Consider the following 12,169-nt stretch of genomic DNA (forward strand, 5'->3'; position numbering starts at 1 on the left):
AGGATCAGACCTGGATTTAGAAAAATTGCTCTGAAGGCAGTCTGGTGACGTGGAAGGAACGGAGGTCACAATAACTGTATGAAACGCTTCTTTAACCGGGGACATCCCCCATGCGAGGGACTCCACAGCGTTTCTCTGAAGTCCTCACGAGACCTATGTACGACAAGAAAGGAAGTCGCGGGAAGATGAAGAGCACTAAGTGGCACAGCCTGAATTCAAAGCTAAGACTTCCGATCCCACTACCCCCTGCCCCTTCTGACACACTCCTGATCCCTCCTGCATCCGACAGTCCCATTTTCAATATGGTGGGCTCCTGGAGGGGACCTTGATGCCTGAGCTGCCTGGGCTGGGTCCGCTGACCAGCCACGATTCTTTCTTGACCCAGAAGAGAGCGTTGGCTTGGGACCGCCGAAGGCATCTATCCAGGAAGGAGAGGGGCAGAAGGACACTCTCTTCCCCTAGTTAGTATTGCAGGTAAGCAGGAAATGGCCTCAGCCTTTCTTCCTTCAGTCTTTGCTCTCTGTTTCAAGTCTGTAGTCTATATCTTCGTTTTTTTATTTTTTATGTATTTATTTATTTATAAGCATAACATACAAACACAAACATTCTTACATATGATCATTCCATTCTTGGTATATAATCAATAGCTCATGATATCATCACATAGTTGTATATCCATCACCATGATCATTTCTTAGAACATTTGCATCAATTCAGAAAAAGAAATAAAAGAAGAAAAGAAAAGACTCATGCATACCATATCCCTTACCCGACCCCCTTGTTGACTGCTGATATTTCCATCCACCCAATCTAGTTCAGCCTTTGTTTTCCCTATTTTTTTCTTCTATACCCCTTATCACTCCCTTTCATTGATCACTACTATTTCAATCTACTAAATTTATTTTAACATTTGTTCCCCCTATTATTTATTTATTTTTAATCCATATATTTTACTCATCTGTCCATACTGTAAACAAAAGGAGCATCAGACTCAAGGTTTTCACAATCACACAGTCGCATTGCGAAAACTATTATCATTATACAGTCATCTTCAAGAAGCATGGCTACTGGAACACAGCTCTACATTTTCAGGCAGTTCCCTCCAGCCTCTCCAATATACCTTAACTAAAAAGGTGCTATCTGTATAATGTGTGAGAATAACCTCCAGGATAGCCTCTCAACTCTGTTTGAAATCTCTTAGCCGTTGACCCTTTATTTTGTCTCATTTCTCTCTTCACCGTTTTGGCCTAGAAGGTTTTCTCAATCCCTTATGCTGAGTCCCAGCTCATTCTAGGATTTCTGTCCCACGTTGCCAGGAAGGTTTACCCCCATGGGAGTCATGTCCCACATAGAGAGGAGGAGGGCAGTGAGTTTGCTTGTCGTGTTGGCTGAGAGAAAAAGGGCACATCTGAGCCACAAAAGAGGTTCTCTGGGGGTAACTCTTAGGCCTAATTTTAAGTAGGCTTAGCCTATCCTTTGCAGGGATACGTTTCATATGAACAAACCCCAAGACTGAGGGCTCGGCCTATTGATTTGGTTGTCCTTACTGCTTGTGAGAATATCAAGAATTCTCCACTTGGGGAAGTTGAATTTTTCCCCTTTCTTGCCATTCCCCCAAGGGGACTTTGCAAATATTTTTTTATTCACTGTTCAAATCACTCTTTGATTTATTGGGGCATCACTCTGCAATTTATTGGGGCATCACTCTGGACAAACCTACAAGCTTTCATGTCCTACTCAAGATTCCATGTACTTGTGGTGTTCAATTAAACTGTCCACATAAGTTATATTAGGAAATGCACTAGTCAAGATATAAATTTTGTACCAAATAAACATTTTTTGCTTTAGCCTCACACATAAGTTAAAGTTTTAAAATATGAATTACCATCTATTTTCAACACCCTGTAATATTGAAATTCCTTTGTTTTTCCTCATGCAAAAACATTTTTTAATTTGTACATTTAGTCTATAGTCTATATCTGTGAATCATAGAAAACATTTTAGAACAAACAGAAACAAGTGTGCTTACACAGGGAACGTTCTGAATTCCAATCAACCATATTCTCTCTGTAAAGCAGCAGCCCTCCTTCCAGGTTCCAAATTGCACTCTGGTTCTGTCTACATCTGATGCTTTCTGATGGGAACTTGATGGGTGTAAAGCTCTGTAGATCCTGAAAAGTCTGACAAGTGTCTCCAGGGGTAATCAAGGCCTGATGGGCAGCCACCCAATATTCATTTACTAATTACTGATGATGTGCCAGTCACTGTGATAGATGCTGGGATGGGTGTAGAGCAATGTGGACAAAATCCCTATCCTCGTTAAGCTTAAATTTTAGTGGGGAAGAAAGATATTAAGCAAAAAATTCCAATATATTGAATATTATAAAGGAAAATGGCAAATTGCTGTGGACACATACAGAGAGAAATGTAATGCTCTTCAAGTGGGAGATGGTAAGAAACCTTCTTCCCAGGGAAGAGACATTTAAGATAAGACCTAAAGGAGTTAGCTCTAGGAAATAGAAGGGTGGAGGGAGTAAATAGTTCCAAACCAATGAATGAGTTTATGTGAGAGAAAATGAAACTCTCTCACATTCTCTTGTATTTTGAGGAACTCAAAATATTCAATATGTGGAGAGTGGAGAGAACAAGGGATAGAATGGAAGGGAGGTCAGCAAAGGCACGGAGATCATCGGAGGCAAGGGGAAGCAACTGACAGGTTATAGGAAAGGAAAAGACACTATCTGTTTAGCATATTTAAAGGAACTCTCTAGCTGTTGTCAGGAGAGTAGAATTAGAAAGAGGCAGGAGTTGATTCAGGGAGACCTGTTAGGGGACTGAGAGATGGTGATGACTTGCACTTGCTGGTGGCAGAGCATGCAAAGGGGTTCATGATGCAAAAAGAGACAGAGGAAGTCATATGGTAGAAACTTGGGGCTCAACTGCATTTGGTGGATGAGGGAAGGAGAGAGAAGAGTCTAGGATGACCCCCTACTGTTAGGTTTCCTGCAGTAACATATTAATTGCTTCCTGAAGTTTCAACTCCACCTCCCACTGTAAACCCAATAAGCAAGCTCTCCACTTTGTTGAGGACTCCTAAATTCAGTCTTGATGAGGCTCAATGTAGGCCACAATCCACTGGATTTCAAGACCATTTATGAAGGATGAGACAGATGAGAGACCTAGATGAAGTGGGAGACCAGCAATCCAATCTCTAATGCATGGGAAAAGCCTGAGCCCTCAAAGGCTGTGCACCCTGTTAGTCTCATGGTGCTAGGACTTAGTCGCATGGCCAAGCCACGTTGCAGTCTCTAATGGCCTCTCTCCATATCCCTTAATAATAAAAACGGATTTGCATAATTTCTTCTGTGAAGATTCTGCCAAATGAAGGGTGCCGTCAGTATTCCCAGGGCATCCACAACAGAGTGGGCTGGGCACAACTTTCCTATTTGCCCTTTAGAAGGTGATACCTGATCCTGTGCCTGGAACTTCTACTTTGTGTCATTCAAAGAAGAATGGTCTAACAGCAGGAAAAACTGTCTGTTTGGGCTGAAGACGGTGCCAGGGAATGCCAATGTCCCCACCTTCTGATAGATCCCCTCCTACCACTGCCCATCTTCTCTCCTTAGCATTGTCTGCTCCCTGAATTCCAAACAATGGTGGTGACTGTGGGGCCGGGAGGAATTCCTGACTTAAGTCCTCATCCCACATTGTATGTGTGGGGTAATCTCAGTTATAAATACTCTTGGTTGTAAAACAAAAAGCAAAACTGGGTCAAACAATAATACAATTTATTATGTCTAGTAATGGGGAGTGCAGAGAAGGAAAGATTTCAGGGTTGTTTGCTCCAGCAGCTCAGCACTAGTATCACGGATTCAGGGCTTTCTCCTCTCTCTACTCTGCTGTTCAGCCTGTTGGCTTCATCCTGACGCTGGTTTCCAGCTTGCAGCATGGTTGCAGGTGGCATTTGGAATCACCTCCTGTCCTCCTCTTGCTTCCAAAGACCTTCCAGGACAACAAGGCAGGAAAACTTCTCAGAAGCCCTAGCAAATGTCACATCCTTCCAGAACCCATCACTGGTAAGAGGTTGAGTTGACTGATTGGCTGAGACTAGTCAGGGCAGGAGTTTGGTGGGGTCACCTTTCCTTGAGTCACAGGGGCTGTGAGTGGAAGAGGGGACACCTGGATGAAATTGGGATTGGGGAGTGGGAAGTTCTTTTAAGAAAGAACAAGGGAGCAAAAGATGTTGGGTGAGCAAATACCAGGATTCACTAAAAATTCTGATTGGAATGGATGGTTAGATATAGACAGATCGATCGATCAATTGATAGATAAATAGATGATAGATAGATAGGGATGATATAGATAGGTACAGCAAATGTGGCAAAATGTTAAAATTCGTAGATGGCTATCTGTTGGGAGAGGTATGTTGGAGTCCTTTGTGTTTTGTATTATTTTTGCGACTGTCTATAAGTTTAAAATTATTTCAAGATAAAAAGTTTAGGGAAAAAAAAGCAGAGTTGATTTTTTTTAACGTTTTATTATGGAAATTTTCAAACATATAAAAAATAGACAAAACAGTGTAACAAACGCCCACATACACATTCCCTGCCTTAGCAATTATTATCTCAGGGCTTATCCTTTTCAACTATTTTCTTATCCTGCTCCCAATTTATTATTATCTAAATCCCAGACATCTTATTTCATCCAAAATTACTTCAGCATGTATCTGTAAAAGATAAGGACCATTTTAAAAGCCAAACCATACTTCTATTATCTCACTCAAAAGTAATTAACAGGAAGACCATAACACCATCAAGTTATCAAGTTGGTGTTCACATTTCTAGTTGTTTTATGTGACAAATACTCTTTTTTTGCCATTTTGCACATCAGCCTCATTCAACCTTCTTATCTTACAGTATAAGGAAAGCAAGATCTAAAGTGGTAAAGTAACTTATCCAGGGTCCTCGGCTTCATTTTATTTGGTAATCCTACGATTTATTGATTGATAATCCTATTCTGCCTGTTTGTGAGGAACTATTTTATCACATGTGGAAGACCCAACAATTCTTTCATTTATTTAGCAAATAGTGGTTGAGTATCAGCTATGTGTAAGGAGCTTAATTAGGACAGTGTGGTCAATAGCACCTGGCTCCATAATCAGAGGACTTGAGCTTTGACTCCTAGAGTTTCCACCTACAAGGCTCTGCATGTCTCCCCCATCCATCTGTCATGGCGGCTGAAATCCCCATGAGAATCATTCTTTGGGATTAGAGAGGTTGTCTTGAGAGATCTTTATGAACATAACTTCATTACTCTACTGGACAGTTGTTCTTTTGGCTGCCCATATTGAGCACCCTTCCCAGTTTGGAGGAATCCTATGATAGGGCCAGGAATGGAGTGATGAAAAGAATGGGCTTTACTCCTTAAGACAGAAACAGCATTCATGGATGGTCTTTTCTCCACCCTGGTACAACTGGAGAGGGACTCCGGATCTGTGCTCCAAATCAAATTCTCTAGGCCAGGACTTTCAATCTTGAAAGAATGATAAGAAGGCCCAGGGTTAGTGTGAGGTTACCCACAGATGCTGCAGCTGAATCAAGTCCAGGGGATCAATGCAAGCGCCAGAGTTGGCAACACCAGGAGCGGCCGACCACGAAGACAGCTCCTAGGACATATCTCTGCTTAGCCTTGTTTCCCACAGCAGCCTGGCTGGCCTCCCACCCTTGGCATTGTGACCTATGGCCTATCCTTTCAATAAGCCACTTTTCTGCTTTAACTGGGAGCCAGCTTCTGCTCTTGGCAACTAAAATCTCTGACCAAAAGAATCGATTGAGAATAATCATCTATTCACGCGTTGGGTCTTTTAAAACAGTGTTATGATTGCCTTATCAAATTAAATAATTACTACCTATTAGGAAACAAAATGGAACCCAAGACAGGTACGTTTTGATGGACGTTACCAGGGTGTATATGAGGTTAGAACTTTGGGGTACTGTGTGGTAAGGTAGGGCTCACTAGGAGAGACCCAGAAATCTAGGGTGCTGCCCAAGGATGCTGGGTGACTGAAGGTTGGGTGTGAAAAAAGGGGCCAATGTGTGGATACCACCTTCACCTCGTTTCCAGATTTGCTGAGGTACAGCATTGTGTCTGGAGAGAGGAGATACTTGGTTCCTCAGAGCCCCAGCAGGAGAAATCCACTCCCACCTCCCTAAATCATTCATTCTCTGTTGGAACTATAATTGAATCCCCTCTGAGCAGGGTTTGGCAGGATGGTAAGCCGGAAATTATAGCTGGCTGCCAGGAATCCAGCTCCTTCCTGAGAGACTGGGAGGACCTCAAGCTGTACCTGCTCCGAGTATGGGATAGGGGTGGGCAGTGTCCACCCAGGCCCTGGGTCCAGCTCCCTCAAGAAGCAACTCTGCTCCTTGCCGGTCATCTGTCAGGCTGGTCTTAAGTCCCCAGCTCAGGGGATCTGACACAAAATGCCTTGCCCTGGGTTCCTCTTGGGTACTTTGCCACCTTTTAAACCAAAATGAAACAAGATCATCAGCTTGCTGAGAAGAACACCCACTGTCTTCTAGCCTCACCCAGGAGTTGTTTAATGAACTCCAAAATAATTAGTCACAAATGACCTGATTTCCTACATTGGGACTGTGGTTTCCTGTCCCTCAGAGCACACTCTGGTCTCCATGGACTCAGGCACCCTCCTCCTTCCCTCGGCCTCCCTCCTCTTCCTTGCCCTACTTTCTCTCCCCACCCCTCACTCTTTTCTTTGCAAGATTCCTCTCACTAAACCGTACCCTTGTGTTCAGTATTGTTTGCTTTTTTTAAATATTTCACTTTTTAAAGGATTTGCAGCTATTCCTGGCTCTCTCTCCTGCTGGACTGACAGCTCTGAGGCCTCATCTCTCTTTGGCCCTCACCCATTTCTCCCCAATCCAATGCCATCAAGAAGATCCCAGGAACCTCCTTCCTATGACCTCTTCCATCACCAGCCATGAGCTCCAAGATCCTATCTGAAAATATTCTTGGTGCTAATAAGGTTCATGTATCCTTAAATAAAAGAGTTCTGGAGAGGTTGGAACTCTATGACCCACAAAATTGGAAGTGGTTGAAACTCACTGCCTGTATGTTTCCCCAACACCCAAGTACTTTTCTCCATGGCACTCAGTCACCTTCTAGCATACTAGGTAATGCTATTATGGACTATGATATTGTTTAGTGCCTGCCTCCCCCCCTTCTGGAATATAAGCTTCGTGAAGACAGGAATCTCTTTTGTTCACTGGCACATAGTAGGCACTCAATAAACCTTTGTTGGATAAACAATAACTGAAGACAGGATCTTTCAAGTCCTTCCCACATGGAGAGGATAAGCCTCTCTTCTCTGGGGTGGAAGAGGGGGTGGATAGGGCTGGGGACAGTAAATACAGTGATCAGCTGATAAAGAATGAAAAGAGGATTATTTTTCATATGCCTGAGGAATTCACATGAGAGACCATGAAGGTAGGGCCTGCTTTGGTTCTTTGCCATCTTGTAATCTTCAGTTCTCTGCTGCTGGAGAACCTCACAACCCTGGGCTCTCAGTGTGGCCACACTGGGAATGAGAGAGCCTTCCCAGGTGACTGCCATCCTGCCTTCCATCATTGGGTCCCCAAGGGCCACCTTGGCCAGCACCAACCACGGATTTGATGGAGGAGCCGTGGAGCCCACAAGCCGCATGTTGGAGGCTGAAATGTTCTCTCTCAACTCTGAACCTGAGTACCACACATGTAATAAATCTTTGCCATTTATGGAGTCCCTACCACTGCAAAGCATAGTGCCAGACCTGGTGGTGAGGGTGGTGGTGATGGGGGGTGGTAAGCAATTGCAAGATAAATAACCCAGAGTTTGTGCTCTCAAGAAGCTGAAAGTGCATCTAGTTGAGAAACTAGAAACATCATAACAACTTTAAGGCAGCAACACATGTTGTGGAATTGGGCAGCACAGGAGCACTACTGGGTTTCAGAGAAAAGAAAGTGTCAGTGTGGATGAGGGAAGAGGATAACTGGGGGATGTCACAGGACCTAGAAAAGCAAGGGCAGCCCTTGAAGAAATGGAATGAGTGGGAGGTCATTTCAGGGGCACAATATGAGCAAAGGTTTCAGTATGGGTAGTGTTTAGGAGACAATCAAGGCAGGGGACTGTGTATGAGCAGTAAGTGCAGAAGCCAAGTCATAATTACACTGCCTAGGTAGATGGCACTTGGACCTTCTCACCTGAGAACAAAAGTGCCTTGAGGCCAAGAGAGATACAGAAGGGTTGGGTTCTGAGTTGAAGAGGGAAATGCCAGCCTTTTTTCAGCTTGGATAAATAACGTCCTTATAGTTTGGTAATGGGCATTTCAAATAAAATAAAGTGACAGAGGTAATACAGCATCAGTCAAGTTACCATTAAAAATAACAGGAGGTGTTTGTTGGCACCTTTGAGACAGAAATACTATTCCCCTGAGGAGCTGACATTATCTGAAGGCTAGCAGAGGGGCCTCTTTTAATCTCTGGCTGGTTTGTCCTTGCTTCCTCTCCAGCATCTGCAGAGTGGTAGGCTATTTAGGTGCTGACTCAAAGTGGACCCCACTAAGAGCTTGTCACTAAGAGCTCACTAAAAGCAGCACACCCACCCTCATGGCCATTTGGGAAATGCATAGTGTTTGTTTAATGAAGGGAATGTGATGAAGGGAGAGGATCAGCACCGTGTGAATTATCTGGTGATGGTGTTATTATGGAGTCAATTTCCAAGAAGAGGTTAGCATTAGCCACCAAGGCTCACATGATGGAATAAATGGATACAAGTCTAAAAAGCTATTAAACCAACCATGTTCATAGTAGGCAATTGCTTTTCCTTTTAATGGCAATTATAAACAAATTGATAACATGCTGTAGAAGTTATGAATTGATATTTTAGATGTCATCCAAAGGCAGGAAATTAGAGGAAATGTATTGCTGGCTTAAGCTTCTTCTGTGGAAGATCATCAAGTTGGCATTTCTCTGGGCAAATGAAGTGGCTTTGTTTTCCCAGACTTGACTCATCCCTCTTCCTTTTCAACCCAACTTATTCAGTGGCTATGTATTTCCAGAACCCTCTTGCCTCCCCCCAGTATTGGCACTATTTAGATGCTCATTTGATCATTAGGTGCTTAATTATTGCCATCTTTGTCACCTCTAAGCAGTCTCAGTGCCCACATGCATGATGAAGGGCCAAATGTCTATCTCTCCTTTGCGATCCATCATTTTTTTTTTTTTTTTTTGGCTTGGGCAGGCATTGGGAATCGAACCTGGGTCTCCAGCATGGCAGGCAAGAACTTTGCCAGCTGAGCCACCCTGCTCCGCCCCCCATCCATCTTTTATGATATTCTGCAAGTAGATCCAGGTGGGCTTTTTAAAATATGAAGTTTAAATAGGGTGAGGCTGAAGGGCTTATGTACTAAACCCTGTTTGAAAGATGTGCTGTGTAGACTGCTTAGAGCATTGCCTGGCTTGTAGTGGCAATCCATGGATACCCACTATTTTCCAGAGATGACCAAAAAATAGTTAAGAGGTGAATGAAAACAGGAGAGACATGTCATAGTCACATGCAAACTTAGGTAATTCAAGTTCAAAATACTTGGCCAAGAAATAGAAGCAGGGGCAGATTTTTAAAAGGCAACTTAAATGACAACATAATTCTGTTCATCAGTCTATCCAATGATCAGTTGCCCCTGTGTGAAAGAAAAATGGGAGATACAGAACTGCTCTGCTGCACTCAGGGGTCTCACTGCCCTCCAGCCTCTCACAGTTATGAGCACACCATGTGCTAAGTATGATTTTTGGGTTAAAATAAATATATTTTTCACACAACATGACTCCTAGATGCATGCCAACCATATATTTGGTATTTGACCAAAGAAACAGTGATTGATTCTTACTTGACCAGAAGAAAGAAATTGAACTCTATATTGGACATTTTCAGAGATGGTGTAGGGGTCTCCAATGTAGCATGTAAATACTACCTTGTGAACTCTAGTCTGTGACCAATTTCAGGGATTTTTTTTAAGAGCAGTTTTTACTACATGCAACTTTCATCCAATGAGTGACCCTCAGGTGAGACATGAAGGCACTGCGAGGAGGATGCTCAAATAAGCCCTTAGTTACTTAGACTGCTGTCCACTTTGATGCACTCAGTGAGCCCCACTCAATCCCATTCCCCCTAGTCTGGTGAACAGTGATTCCCTAGACCCATCTGTTTTAGTTTACTAGATTATGCAAAGCAAATACCATGAAATGGGTCAAAACATTGAGAATTTATTTGCTTACAGTTAGAGTCCGGGAAAATGTCCAAAGCAAGGTATCATCTAAGTGATGCTTTCTTCCCAAAGACTGGCTGCTGGCAATCCTTGGCTCCTCTGTCACATGGCAAGGTAAGTGGTGGCATCTGCTGGTCTCTCCCTTATCTTTAGGGTTTTGTTAATTTGGCTTCTTGTTTCCATGGCTTTTTTTTTTCCATGTGCTGAATTCATTCTATTAATAAAGGACTCCAGTAATAGAATTAATACCCATTCTGATGAAGGTGGGTCACACCTTAACTGAAGTAGCCTCATCCAAAGATTCTACTTACAATGGGTCCACACCCACAGGAATGGATTAAGTTTAAGAACATTTTTTGGGGGGTATATACAGCTTCGAATCACCACACCATCACTATTCTATGTTCAGTCAGAAGTAATTGGATGGTGAGAGGAGGAGAGAAGTTGATGAGGACGAAAAGTTTGGATAGGAACACTGGTAAAAAGGGGATGAAGTCTTGCCTTGCTGATTCTACCCAAGTCCTGGAAGAAAGTAACCCTCTGTTTGCCCTTTTCCACTTGGAGTAGGCTTTAAATTTCCAGACAAAACAAATGAGCTCTAGGGAAGAGGCCCAGGGAATAGTCTGCCTTAGTGAGAAAAGAGCCTTGACAAGCAGGAGAAAGACCTGCGACAGCACTGCTGACAGGACCACCCTACCTCAGCTCCAGGTATGAACTGATTCTCATCTACACCTCTTCGCAGGTTTCAGTGGAAGCTTCAGCAGCAGCAGCAGCAGGCAACTGGGTACCAAGCCTGGCTTCCATCTTCCCTCTTTTCATTTTCTACGGCAGCTGTCTTCAGACTGGGGTTCAGACATACTTGAGGGTGTGCAAAGGGGTAAATTTTCATGAATAAATTAAAGGGAATCTGCTTCCAGGGTCTTCACTTCTGAAGTACTCGATTCTAAAATCGCCTCAGAAAAGTTCCTCTGCCCCCCTCACCCACTGTAATTACCGTAGTGCCTTGCACTGGGCTATAAAAACCTTATAGAGTCAAAGAGGGGGATGATTGATATATTGCTTTCTGGGGAGCTTTTTTAATGATTCATCAAGGCATCTTCCCCTTCAGGGCTTCCTGTTTTTCCCCGTCTTACATGCATTTCTGTTAAAAGTAAAGCATGGTCCACTTTAAGATATCCTAAATTTGGAACAATTAAAGCGGTATAAGTTAGTGGCATTAAATTTTTTACACCATTTCTTTCAGATTCAGTCTGCATTATTCAGTAATTAAAACCTATCTTATTAAACCACCTCATGAATATTTATTCTAATTGTAGTTACTCTTCATCTTATCAAATGTTTAATCTTTTGTAACTCATAACAAAAATAAACTTTTAAATGAAGGATGAAGCATTTAGATGTCAAGTTTAGTTTGTGCAAAGGGTATTTAGCTCTTGAAAATTGTTTAGGAAGTCCATAGGCAAAACTGTTTGGAGACTATGGAGCCAAGGGCTCTCATGTTCCTCCGTCCCATCTCTGTAAGCTCCCTCCATCTTCCAGAGCATTGCTGTCCAATATTTAGCAACTAGCCACATGAGGCAATTTAAATTTTAATTTTAAAAAAAAATTTAAAATTTTGCTCCCTGTGCTGGTTTGAAAGGAAGTACGCCCCCTAGAAAATCCATATTTTAATTAAAATCCCATTTCTTAAAGGTAGAATAATCCCTATTCAATAATCCCTATTCAATACTGTAATCAGATCATCTCTCTGGATGATGAGATTTAGTCAAGAGTCGTTGTTAAACTGGATTAAGTGACAACATACCTCCGCCGATTTGGGTGGATCTTGATTGGTTTGTTGGAGACCTATAA

General features: G+C 42.7%; 1 long non-coding RNA gene across 1 annotated transcript; it reads left to right on the plus strand.

The window, feature by feature from the left end:
- Window positions 1–2: 2 nt before the first annotated feature.
- On the plus strand, window positions 3–11,214 carry LOC143676309 (uncharacterized). The gene is made up of 4 exons (XR_013171993.1): window positions 3–474; window positions 3,908–4,076; window positions 10,331–10,432; window positions 11,061–11,214. It is a non-coding gene; the product is annotated as an uncharacterized LOC143676309 (long non-coding RNA).
- Window positions 11,215–12,169: the final 955 nt, after the last annotated feature.

The sequence above is a fragment of the Tamandua tetradactyla genome, chromosome 3 (genome assembly GCF_023851605.1).
Source record: "Tamandua tetradactyla isolate mTamTet1 chromosome 3, mTamTet1.pri, whole genome shotgun sequence".
NCBI lineage: Eukaryota > Metazoa > Chordata > Mammalia > Pilosa > Myrmecophagidae > Tamandua > Tamandua tetradactyla.